The sequence below is a fragment of the Ambystoma mexicanum genome, chromosome 1q, assembly GCF_040938575.1.
Source record: "Ambystoma mexicanum isolate Mex_15411 chromosome 1q, UKY_AmexF1_1, whole genome shotgun sequence".
Classification (NCBI taxonomy): domain Eukaryota; kingdom Metazoa; phylum Chordata; class Amphibia; order Caudata; family Ambystomatidae; genus Ambystoma; species Ambystoma mexicanum.
In genome coordinates this window covers 916,570,930-916,584,917 of record NC_090922.1, presented here as the reverse complement: position 1 = coordinate 916,584,917, position 13,988 = coordinate 916,570,930, and positions in this window count along the sequence as shown.

Sequence of the window (13,988 nt, the reverse complement as noted above, 5' to 3'; positions counted from 1 at the left end):
TGGCTTGGCTGGGGGGCATGCCCATGGTGGATGGGCTGCCTGCGGGACATGAGCAGGGGTGCAGGGCAGTCCCCTGTGGTGTGGGCTGCCTGCAGGGGCCGTGGAGGGTGTAGAGGGAATACCTGGGAGGACCCACATGACCAATTCACGTGTAGTACTCCCTGCGCACCCCTGAAATACACATACCTTGCTGAATTTGCGTGTGAAACTTCCAGCGCACCCCTGGAACACACGTACCCAGGACAATCGCGTGTGGAACTTCCTGCGCACACCTGAAATACACGTACCCTGCTGAATTCACGTGTGAAACTTCCCGCGCACCCCTGAAATACACGTGCCCTGATGGAATCTCGTGTGAAACTTCATGCGCACCCCTGAAATACAGGTACCCTGCTGAATTCGCATGTGAAACTTCACACGCACCCCTGGAACACACATACCCAGGACAATCGCGTGTGGAACTTCCCGCGCACCCCTGAAATACACATACCCTGCTGAATTTGCATGTGAAACTTCCCGCGCACCCCTGGAATACACGTACCCAGGACAATCACGTGTGGAACTTCCCGCGTACCCCTGAAATACACGTACTCTGCTGTATTCGCGTGTGAAACTTCCCGCGCACCCCTGAAATACACGTGCCCTAATGGTATCGCGTGTGACACTTCACACGCACCCCTGAAATACACCTACCCAGGACAATCGCGTGTGAAATTTCCTGCGAACCCCTGAAATACACGTTGCCCGCTTGGCGTTTGCTGTTTGGAAGCCCTGTGACCTGGTCCAGGGTTAGCGCAGACATTTGCGATGAATTGGGGATTTTTATGGCTTTTCCTTGCGCAAGTGTGCTCTTGGGGGCGTAACTGGCGCTGCTGCACGGTCGCTGCGCCACTCTGCACCACGGCTGGTTTTGGAGGCTAAAATCCATGAATATGCTGTGCGATGAAATGGATTTTATCGCAAGCGGCTGGCGCAGTGTATCGCACGGGGACACTGTGCGCCAGCCGCGTGCGCCACTTTTGTGCGAAATTCTATGAATTACCCTGATAGTCTGTAGCAGATCTTTCTACTGCAGAATACAGACTTCCACTGTCTCAGGAGAATTGCCAGAGGACATTGTGCTCGCCTTGGATGCAAGACGACATGGAGCAACACAGGTTTGTGCTTAGAAACCTCTGTGTATTAAGTGCGTTATAAATAACCAATTAAAGTATAAGTTGGCCAGCCATGTGTACATTTACTACAGAAATATAAGTAAAGTGCCTCATTAGTTCCCCAGCAGGTCGGCATTTTCCATGTCAGTCCAGAATGTCCTATTCTCTCAGTTTGGATTTACCTTTCATCAAAGTTGTAAGAGAAGGAATCTCCTTTTATACTTCTTTGCAACTTGAAGACAAAAGCCACCTTTCTATGCTGGGGTACTTTGTCTTATTAAGGACTAGCAGTTGTACCAATGTTTTGAACAGTAATTCCTACAACAACAACAAAAAATAGACATGTAACATGTTGGGAAGTATGCTGAGCATTTTGCATTTCAAACAGGCACACACACACATATCCAAGCATTGCAGACCGCTTAAATTAACTGCTTAAATAATAAAACCATAACAAAAACATACATGTTATACTTTTAACATTGTGCAAACCATGGAACCTACCCACATGTCAAATTTCAGGTTTGTAGCATGTAGGCTAAACATTTTGAACAGAAACACTCACATATCTACAAATGTCCCCCAATAAAAATAGACACACTCACATATCCACAAATGACCCCCAATAAAAATAGACAATTGTATATTTATATTGAATATGTTTTACATTGTCTACACCAGGGAACCTACTCACATACCACATTTCAGATTTGTAGCATGTTGGGAAGTATGGTGAACATTTTGAGCAGACACACACACATATGCAAGCATTGCAGACTACTTAAAAAACGCTTACAACATTTTTAAAAAACATTTATATTTTATACTTTTCACATTGTCTACACCATGGAACCTACACACATGCCACATTTCAGGTTTGTAGCATATTGGGAAGTATGCTGAGCATTTCAAACAGGCACACATACACATAGCCAAACATTGCAGACTGTTTAAAAAAAGAAAAAGTAGAACATTTTGCATGTTATATTTTTTACATTCTATACACCATGGAACATACCCACATGCCAAATTTCAGGTTTGTGACATGTTGGGAAGTATACAGATCATTTTGAACAGACACACATAAATATCCACAAATATCCATTATATATATATATATATATATATATATATATATATATATATATATATATATATATATATATATATAAATATATATATATATATATATATATATATATATATATATGTATATATATATATATATATTCAGTAAAGAAACTTTATTAAGGGGATGTTATGGTTAAGTTGCGCTACTAAAAAACCTATGAAATTTAGTGAAAAAACGTTGTTAAACAGACCTTATGGTTCCAAGTAAAACCGAGTAAGACCTCATAATCATGCGTTAAGGGTTTAACGGCACCTACACATTTTTAGGGTGCCGTTAAACCCTTAACGCCAGGGTCATAATGACCCCCCCATATGTACTAAAATGGAATATACAAAAAGAAGAAAGATAGGCTTCCAACATAATTACCTCACAGAAACTGCACAACTAGGAGCAACAGCAGATCTACAGACAAGTAAGAACACAATTTACCAGAAGCTAGTAAGTGTACTGCATTTTTCTTATATATTTCTAACATTTCTGTATTAGATACAATAAAAGTAATATATATATATTTTTTTTCACAGAAATGTCCAGTACTTTGGAGTGGCTTGAGGAGAATTTCCCACGTGAGGAAATGTCTGAAGATAGTGATACTAATGGTAGACACTTCTCTATATAACCAAATTAATAAGCATTACTTTATGAAAAGACTCTCCAGTGCATGGAAGAAAAAATGGACATGCTCATTGCAAATGTCAACCATTTGAAAAACTTTATGGAAGACCACATAGAAGAAAAAATTAAATACTATTGTCCCACATGTAGCTGTCCCCCCTCTCCACATCTCAGTCAATTATCCCCAAACCTTCTCCACGAAGAAAAACATTTTGATGAGACTTCCATCCCTTCATTTCCTCCTATCCATCCTCTTGAAACCCCCAATTTACCTGTGTTTGTGTCAGTTTCTGCTTCCCCTTCTCTTTCATAAATTGTACATCTATATTTAATAAAACAAAAATATTATATGTGTTTTAATTCAGTTCTTTTTTGTGTTCTGTTTTTTTAAAAGGACAGTTGGGGTGTCCACGGAGAGCGCAGGTGTCTGGGATGTCCATAATTAACCAAAATGGGGGTGTCCTAAGGACACTCTCAGGGTAATTCATAGAATCCAGCGCACAAGTAGCGCACGCGGCTGGCGCACAGCGTGCGCCTGCGATAGTCTGCGCCAGCCGCGTGCGCCAAAACCGAATCCGGCGCACAGCGTATTCATGGATTTTAGCTTCCCCAGGCAGCCGTGGCGCACAGTAGCGCAGCGACTCGCTGCAGCGCCAGTTACGCCCCCAGGAACGCCCCTTGCGCTGTGAAATCTCATAAAAATCACAAACCAGCGCAAGGGGCTGCGCTAACACTGGACCATCACGGCAAGCGGCCCATGCGATTTTCAAGGGTGCGCGGGAAGTTTCACACGTCAAATCCCAGGCTACGTCCATTTCAGGGGTGCGCGGGAAGTTCCACACGCGAATAGCCTGGGCGCGTGTATTTCAGGGGTGCGCGGGAATTTCCACACGCGAATAGCCTGGGCGCGTGTATTTCAGGGGTGCGCGGGAATTCTCACACGCGAATAGCCTGTGCGCGTGTATTTCAGGGGTGCGCGGGAAATTCCACACGCGAATAGGCTGGGCGCGAGTATTACAGGGGTGCGCGGGAAGTTTTACACGCGACTTCAGCAGGGTACGTGTATTTCAGGGGTGCGTGGGAAATCTCACACGCGAATTGGCTTGGTACGTGTATTACAGGGGTGCGTGGGAAGTTACACACGCGATTAGGCTGGGTGGGCCCTCACAGGTGTACCCTGTACACCCTCCACGGCCCCTGCAGGCAGCCCACAAAACAGGGGACTACCCTGCACACCTGATCATGTCCCCCTGCACCCCCATCCACCAGGGGCACCCTCCACCAGGCCCCCACCCATGTCTCCCACCACCCCCACCCCCCATCCACCAGGGGCACCCTCCACCAGGCCCCCACCCATGTCTCCCACCCCCCCCACCCACCAGCACTGTGGGGCACGTGGCCAGCAGGCAGTCAGGCAGCAGCAGATGGCAGGTGGGAGCGTGCTCAGGGCTCTGGGGGACTGTAATTTTGCCTCCTGGCCAGGAGCGTGGTCTTTCGTGTTTGAACGCGTGGACAGCCTGATAGGGAGTGAATCTGCACGTGAAAACCCCACACTCAGCGAATCGCGCGAAAACCCGTCACCAGCATATGTGCGTCTATAGTTACCTGCACGTGCAGTGTCAAAGCGTGTGATTGGTGAAAATGGATCTACACACATGAGTGACAAAGCGTGTGATTGGTGAAAATGGATCTACACGCAGGAGTGACAAAGCGTGTGATTGGTGAAAAGTGAGCTACACGCAGGAGTGTCAAAGCGTGTGATTGGTGAAAAAGGATCCACACGCAGAAGTGACAAAGCGTGTGATTGGTGAACATGGGCCAAGCACGTACACGCCGTAAGTGACGCTGTACGTGTGGGCCTGTATATAAGGTAGTGTTGAACACCATTTCCTTGTACGTGCTTTTCGTGGAGAGCGAGTGGGTGAATTCTGTACTTCTTGTCGTTTCACACGCGATTTACTTCACGGCGTTTCCAGTTCGTACTCCCTGTTACCTCTGACAGCTTTTTCTCTTTTTCCTCTTGTACTGGTTTACCTGGGCCTGTTCCCTCAAACAGTGTCCCCTTCTACTGTTGTCCTGTCTCCTCAGACAGCGTACACATCTTCTTTTGGCGGGGGTGTTGCCAACCAAACGCGCTCATTTTTCACGCTCTTTTACCTGGCAGACGGTGAGTCACGCACGTATCTAACTTCTGTGCTTGCCCCGTGTGTAGCCTACCCCTTCAGAGGTCATTCTAGGCTGCGTGTGACACGCATACGTTCATTGTGTTACTGGATGCCACAGCGTAGTGCAGGGTTTTCCATCAGCACACGTGGTCTAGGAGGGGTATTGTGCACGTTCCTTAACTTTTCTGGGGTGCCTGTGCGTTGCGTGACCCGTCATCTTTCCCCAGGGGTGTCATATAGCCTTGCCACTGCACTAGGGTACGAATACCATCTGGTACCCAACCCCTTTGACACCCAATTGCCCAGGACAATTGTGCACACCGACTCCCATACGCACAATAACATCAGTGCCATGGTTGGGAGGCGTGCAAGCCGTAAGGGTGGCAAAGGTGGCCGAGCCACACGTGGTGGCCGTGGAGGATCCACTAGGGGACGTGGTTGTGACTTGCAGGGTGCCCCTGTCCCCCCCAGTCTGGAGGACCAGTCAGGGACACCCATGCCCCCCCCCCCCAGTTGAGGGTCATGTGGCTGATACCAACCCTGATCAGCCCTTGTTGGACCAGCCCATTGTGGCAGCAGACCTGTCCGAGGGTGATCCCATCGCTGACATCCAGGTCAGCAGGTCCACTGCACGTGCACCGGTGCACATTGGTGTCATCAGGGCACGCGCATCTATGCCAGATAGGTCATCTGCTGGCCCCCGTAGCCAGGGTGTGGCTCCATCCACCCCACCTCTCATACACCCTGCCAAGACTGTGTCGGTCCTAGTTCATGCACCTCAGATCAGGCCTGACCCCATCCCACTACCCCCAATGCCTGCACCTACTCCCATGCTGAGTGTGCAATCCCACACACCCAGTACTGAGTCCACCACGGCTCCTGCCCCTAGTGTCCACAGCGGCGTAGGACACTCTGGATCCCCACCCCCTTCCAAGCGCAAGAGGAAGAGTGCACGTCCGGCACAGGCTGATACCCCAGGCACGGCTGCACAGTCCGGCCCATCAAGGAAGCCAAGCTTCACAGACGCCGAACTGAATGCACTTGTTCAGTATGTGTCAGATCATGATAGGGAAATGGTCATCGTTGCAGGGTCCAAGACCACACATGCCAGACGCCAGGCACACTGGCAGACCATTGCTGACAGAATAAGTGCCCTTGGAGTAGTGAGGCGCACAGCTAGTGATTGCCAGAAGCGCTGGAATGACCTTAAGCGCAGGGCAAAGGATAAGCTGGCCTCAAGTCATGCCGCAACCTTGGTGACTGGAGGTGGGTCCCCAGCACAGGAAATAGAACTCACACCACACGAGTCCGTAGCTGGATCCTACGTCACCGAGGGACAACTCCAAGGTGTGGGAGATCTCCCTGATTACGAGGCATCATCCGGTGAGTGCACATGCATGTGTGTATTATCCATGTGCATGGTGTGTGTGTGAAGCATTCATGTTGGGTGCCTGTCAAGGGGGTGTGTGGCAGAGTAGATAGTGGCACCCATGTGCCTCATCCAGTATGTTCAGTGCAACACCATCTGCCCACAGCACTATCCCAACTGGCAACAGTGCACATATGGCCCTACACCATGGAAGTTGCCCTTGAATTGTCATTTTGTCACTACATTGTTGCTCATACTCCCCTGTCTATTCATCTGATGTCTTACATACCATTCCTATACTTTCCCCCAGGCAATCAAGTTTCATCTTCACATGCCTGACATGCAATGATACCACATGCTAATGCGTCCTCTGTATATAAATGCCTACCAACATGCTGTCATACTGTGGATGTTGCCTTGACATCCACCTCCTACCTGTGTGCTTTGGTACCGTCTGGTTTCGAGCCCCATTCCCTCACACTCCATGCTGCTCTTCATGGTCTATCTTCCCTGACTTCTACAGTTCAGACCATCGTGCCCTACTCACGACACCTGCTTGCTAACAGTCAAATGAGGGCACCCTGCCCTCCAATGCGACCCACCCTATTGCTGACAAGTGCATCTGAGCCTACTCAAAGCCAACTCTCACTGACATCTGCTCATACATGCCTTTGCCTGTCCCATAGACCCTTCACATGGTCCCTGTCCTCTCTCCTTGCTCCTCTTCCACCATCAATGGTGGGACCCGTTGGGGTGTACTCCTGGCCACCTTCCAACCCTCAGAGGCCACAATTGATGTGCATGGTAATGGGAGCATCTCAGTCCAAGGCCCTTAGGCCAACCTCATTCTCCTTGAGAAATGCTAGCCACATCTCATCAACTTCCTTACCTCTCCTGCTGTCCCCCCTCCTCTCTCCTCATCAATCCTGCACTGCCTCCCTGCACCCTCCCATGATCCTTCTCCGCCTCCCACTCCAACTCCTACACATGCTGCACCTCTGATCTCTAGCACTCCCCGTAAGTCCTCCAAGGCTGTCAACCTCCTCCACAATTACACTCCTTTCACTGCGGCTGCATCAGGCATTCCTCCGATATCTGTCACTTACATGAGGTTATGCACCTTGACATCCTTGGTCTCATGGAAACATGTCTGACGGCCAGCTCTGTCTGCATCCTTCACACACTCCTACCTGATGTTCAGGAGACCCTCTCCTTTGCCCGCCACTACTGTGCAGGGGGGGTGTGCCCTTGGCTTCCCTGAGGGTATTCCTGCCACTGTCACTCCTACTTAGACCTACTCCACTCTGGAATGGCTTGTGTGACGTCTCTCTCTACCACACCTTGACATTCACAAACTGTGCGTACTGTGTCTGGGAAAACTGGTCAAATGTACTACTTCCTTTCTGAGTGTCCTCACCTTTCCTCCTCACTCATGTCCCCAGACACAGAAATCCTCTTCCTTGTTGCTGTACGCATCCACCTGCATGCTTCTTGACCCCCCCACGTGACCTTTCTGTGACCTCAGCAACTCCCTCTCACCCTCTAGACTCCCGTCTGTCCCTACTCATTCTGCAGGGCACACTCTTGATGCTCTGATCTCATCTGACTTTCCCCTCTCCGTCCATCTCTGCACTCCTCTCTCCTGGAGTGATCACATTCTCCTCTCCTCCCAGCTCACCCTCACCACACCACAGGCAAAGCCACCCTCACCACTGTCACACACCTTCTTGGTATTCCAACCCATGAAGTGTGTGTCAGTCGAGGCTCATGCTGCCAAAATCTCCCCCCCATCCAGCTCCCCCTTAGGCTCACTCCCATCCTGACAGGGCCCACTCCATGCTCCACTCTATGTCAGGTACACTGGATGTCTTTGCCACGGTCATGACCACCTGTCTGAAGCCCCATGCCAATGCAGAGTCCTGGCATGACTCGGATCATGTGAACCCAGACCACAGGTGCCGGGTGGCAGAGAGGGAATGTCCTGCATCATGCTCATCCTCTGGCAAACTGGCCTGCCACATGCTCCAAAGGCAATAGCGCCTCACCCTTCTCACCAAGATGAGATCCCCAATCCAAGGGCACATATCTGCGGCATGTGACAACTCTGCAGGACAGATAGAAATCTGCAAGGACCTTGCCGAGCCAGATGCAGTGTGTACCTCCCCTGTCCCCTCCGAGCCCACAGCACTGCATGATTGTCTCTGTACCCCTATAGGCCACCCCCCCCAGCACTTGTCTGCGCCTAACACCATCTGCCCTTGACGTTAAGTCCTACTTACCTTGTACAGCACTTCCAGCCGCCACTTCCCCTTGCACATCATTGTGCCACCCACCCCTGCACTTGCGTGACATGAATGACACCAGCACCAGTAGGATTGTTGACTGGCATCCCCTACTGCCCCACCACCCCTCAGTGCTCCGCTGTACCTTCATACATTTCTGGACCGGTGCTTCACGAATGCTATATGATTCCTTTACAGGTGATGGGGAGGTGGAATCTCATTGTTTACTGCATTTTGTTGATGTAGACAAGGCACTGTGCATCGTGGCCAATTTGGACTAGCAGATCCATGTACAACATGTCAACTTATTGATGTGATGATGCAATGTCAGGACCAGAGTGGTAGAAATCCAAAAAAGTTGCCCTCCTCTCCCTCTTCACTTGGTGGCTATGTCACATGCCATGTGTGTGATGGCATGTGCCTTTGACATGGCAATCACCGGCCAATGTGTGATGGCAGTGCTAGGCAGCATGGTAAGCAGGCGTTGCTCTCCAATCTGTACATTGTATGCCCTGAGCCTCCCCTACAGACCCAGTGATGGTGAATGCATAGGAGGTCTCCCAGTCATGTGGGACATGTGTCGTAGAACTACTGCCTCTGTTGTTCATCAGCCCTTGTTGCATGCCATGGTGCTAATGCCTGTTTCCATTTTTCTCTTTCATGTCTTTGCAGGGGACGAAGCACTTGTTGATGCTGGGGATGTGGTGGTTGAGCCGTCCCAGGAGGGCAACCCGGGCCGACCTTCCACAAGTGAGGGACGTGGTGTGTTTGTGGGTGAAAACCCACAAGTGCTGCAGGTCGTGCTGTCGAGGGGTGTCTCTGGGGGTTCCTCCCCCGAGCAGTATTCAGGTGTAGACTCGGAGGATGACACCTATGTGCAGTCGCAGGTGAGTGTTCTTGGGAGAGAATCTCCTCTGTCCGACCCACCTGCAGCCGGGCCATTGCCCTCAATGGGGATGTCAGTGTCGGCAGCTCAGCCTCCGGTGGTTACGGATGCAGGGCCACACCACACAATCTCTGATCCTGTTCCTGGGGCTGCAGATCAGAGAGGGAATGCAGTCCTGCAGCCTGAGGCCTTGCCGGCACAGCAAGGCGCAGTCCGCCTTGCCCCAGGCAGGTGTGGTGCCCGTCAACGTGGTGGCCGTATGCCACCTGGCAATACCGCTTGGGAGCAATCCATCTACGGTATGGCCAACCAACAGGCAGCATCATCCGAGATGATTGCACAGGCCATGGATAGGGTGGCCACTTCCATTGTCCCCCCAGAAAGGCTGATGGAGCGACTGGAGCAGGCTACAGAGTCCATCAGCCAGGCACACAGGGAGGATATGTTGGCGTCCAACAAGGACAGGCGGGCGGCACTGGCGACTCTGCGGGAATCACTTTCCATGGAGTCCCAGCGCCACAGGGAAGGCCTGAGGGAAGAATTCCGTCACTTCAGGTCGACCCTGTTAGAGCTTGAGGCTTCATCCCATAGAAGGACAGAGGAGCAGCTGGAGCGTCTGACACGGACGCTCTCGGCCGAGATGCAGGCAACTCGTGCGGAGGTCAGGTCATCCCGGGAGTTACTGCATGGGGACCTCCGCATGATTATAACCCAGAACCAGAACTACCAGACCCGCCTGCTTGCAGCCATGGAGGAGCAAACTCGTGCTTTGCGTGGGCTGCCTCCCATTGTCACACCATCTTCTGAGGCAGCTCCCCCACCTCCTGAGTCAGCTGCAGGGTCTGGCCAGAGCGATAGCGACTCATCTTCCACAACAGAGTAGCCGTGTGGGCCACGAGCCTATGGGGTGTTTTAGTTTCCCATGATCCACACAGGTGGATTGTGGCGTGCATCCTGTCCTCGGACCTCATAGGTGCCCCCCCCCCCCCCGCCGGCCCTTTCATGGCCATTTTTTCTCAATTTTCTTTTTCCTTTTCCAAGAGTGTTGCCTTGTGTGGGTACCTGGGCATACACTGTATTGTGGCTGGGCACATGCAGGCTTGTCCTGAGTTTGGTTTAGATGCTTGGGTAGCAGACATCCACACCCCTCCTGCTTCCGTTTACATGGGCTTGCAAAGGGTGTGCCCAAGTGACAGCAAATTACACGGTGACATTGGACTCCCATGAGCTGTTGGCCAGTCCATAGTCAAAACTGTGTAGACATTCATAGTGTACATTGTTGTTGCACCTAACTATGCATGATGGTTTGATATGTGCCTCTACTTACACATGTTGCTCATGTTTTGCAAGTATTTCACACAGTTCTTCACACGGGCATACTCTCTGGAGTCAGACTACATGTCGGTAGATGTGCACTGACACTTTTGCGTGGCGCCATCACTGTACATCTGGACGGTGAGGACATACCAGCAGAATCAGGTAATGAGACTACCATTGATTACATGCATTGTGTCTTGTTTGGGTGGGCTTCAAGGTGGGTTGGTGTGTAATTTGATTGAAATTACTCTTACACAGGTGTGTAGTAGTGGCTCCAGCGCGGTTAGCTGTTCAAGTGCGGCTATGTTCCATTTGGGGCACTGCTATTTGTGACACCGGTGTCATGTTGTGATGGCCAGTTTGTTTGCTCTCACATACCATGACATGGTGTCCTCAGTGGCGGGACTGTGAAGGGAATGGGTGACATGGCAATGTTGTCATGTAGTGAATCGCCTGTGGCAATGCATATTTGATTGATGGAGTTGTGTCTTCTCGTTGTGATGCATTGCTGGTGTATGTGTAGGTAGGGGTGCACACATAGTGACACTTCCATGTTAACAATCTCAGGCTGATGTGTATCTGACAGTTTATTGTCGAGTAATTTTGTGACATTGTCAGGTAGTGTCATCATTGATTGTCAGATGGTATGTGCCAGAGCAGTGTGCACTAGCCAGCACTGTGATTCCTAGGTGAAGAAGTTGGCCACCAGTTGCGTACGGGCTGCCACCCCCCGTGCCCTTTCCCCTCCCATGCGCAGCGGGCGTGCATGTGGTTGTGGATGTGGGGGCACCACCATGTCCACGGGCAGGCCCCGGCGTGTTGCAACGTTGTGCAGGACACATGCTGCCACTATGATCCTGCACACTATTCGGGGAGCATATAACAGCTGCCCGCCAGAACGGTCAAGGGAGCGAAAGCGTGACTTCAGCACTCCGAATGTGCGCTCCACTATGCCCCGTGTTGCAATGTGGGCTGTGTTGTACCTTACCTCGGGTGGCGTGGTGGGGTTCCGGATTGGGGTCATCATGTGGGGGCTGATAGGGTAGGCACTGTCCCCTGCGGAGGTGGTGATGGGTATCATTAGTGGTGTTGTGTCATGACCCAGTATCTGACATGCATGCATGTGCAGTGGCATTCATGCTCACCAAGCAGCCATGTATCTCCATGCTGGCCAGCCTCCAGGTCCCGGCATAGTGTAGACATTCTGTAGATGAAGCTGTCGTGGGTGGACCCGGGATAGTTGGCATATACTGATGTGATTATTCCCTTGGCATTGCATTCAACTTGCACGTTGATGGAATGCCAGTGCTTGCGGTTTCTATAGATGTGCTCTGTTGCCCTGGGTGGACGTAGAGCCACATGTGTGCAGTCAATTGCACCAAGCACTTTGGGGAATTGAGCCACACCATAGAATTCCTGGATGCACGTCCGCCTTTCTGCATGAGTCCTGGGGAGATATATGTGCCTGCGGACTGATGGCCGTGCAGTGATGATGTTCAAGACCTGGTGTAGGCAGCGTGACTGCGTGGCCTGTGACACACCACCCACTATGGCACTTGTCCGCTGAAAGGATCCAGTGGCCAAGAAGTGCAGTACATTCAGGACCTTCTGCAGGGGGCTGAGTGCTTGGGAGCACAGGGTGGGTGATGTGAGGTCATCCTCCCACTCACTGACCAGGTCCAGTATGATGTGTGCTGGAAACCTGTACCTCCCATACACCTGGTCATCAGGCATCCCGAATAGGCTGGTTCTGGGTGTGAATATTCTGGCCCTGACTCTCCTCCTCCTCCTCCTTTGGTAGCCCACTGCCACTGCTGCTAGGAACGGTATGTTCATCCTGGCATCTGGCTTGTTTATTGATAAGTGCGCAAATTAATGCCTTGCGCGTGTTCTAGGCGAGCGTGTGACCCTCGCACCCCTGGAATCTAGTTCCCACTCCAATAGCGTGTGGAAATTCCCACGCAGCAGGCATACAGGTGCGCTGACGTACTTGCGTGTGTAAGTGCCCGCGCACCCCTGTAATACACGTACATAGGCCAATCGCGTGTACGCGCACTTTTGGCCAATTACACGCGATGACACTCTGACGTGCAGTATTTCCACGTGTGCTCCGTCATCACGTGCTGAGTGGGGAACGCCCGTGCGGATCACGTCAGACGCGCTTACGCGGTGAGGGACTCTGGTCCAATAGAATCGCGTATGCGTGCTGATGCACTTACGCGCTAAGGGCCTTTCCTCGGATTTCACGCTGACGTGCAGGAATTTCACGTGCCAAATCACTCCGTATCAAGCTGGCCACCCGAAAACACACGGAACACCACGCTCCTGCCCAGAAGGCCGAGTTACTGCCCCCCCAGTGCCCTGAGCAGCCTCCCACGTGCTATCTGCTGCTGCCTGCCTGCCTGCCTGCCTGCCTGCTGCCACCGTGCCCTGCCATTTGGTGCCTGCACATCAGCCATCTGCAGGGGTCCAGTTGCTGTGTCCACCCCTGCTGGAACTGAAGACTCCCAACTGGGATTACATCGCTCCACAGCCCAGCCCCAGGACCCAGTTGCCCACCCACACCTGCCTCTGGGGTTGCCATGTCGGGCACTTCGACATCTGGCACCAGTGGCAACCCCAGGCCAGAGGGGCAGAGGGGCACCAGCTTCACTGCCACCGAAGTTGGTGTCCTGGTGGAGCATGTCCTGGGGCAGTATGATGCCCTCTTTGGATCGTCCCGCGCCAGCAAGGAAGGACGGGAGAGGATCTGGGCCGACTGTGTGGTTGCCATCAACGCGGAGGGGGTGGCAACCCGCAACGTCCAGAAGATCAAGAAGCGCTGGGAGGACTTGAGGTCCAGGACCCTTGTGAAGGCCCGGCGCCTCGTGGAGGGGGGCCGGGGCCGCATGAGTTCCATCCAGAAGAGGGTCCTGGAACGCGTACGCCCAGCGCTCCACGCCCAGGTCCTTGAGAGGGAGGCCCGTCTGGAGTTGAGCGGTAAGTGTGCAAGCATTACTGTGTGAGACAGGGCATGTTGCGGTGTGCTGGTTCTATGATACTTGCCTGTATGTGTGCCATGGGCCATG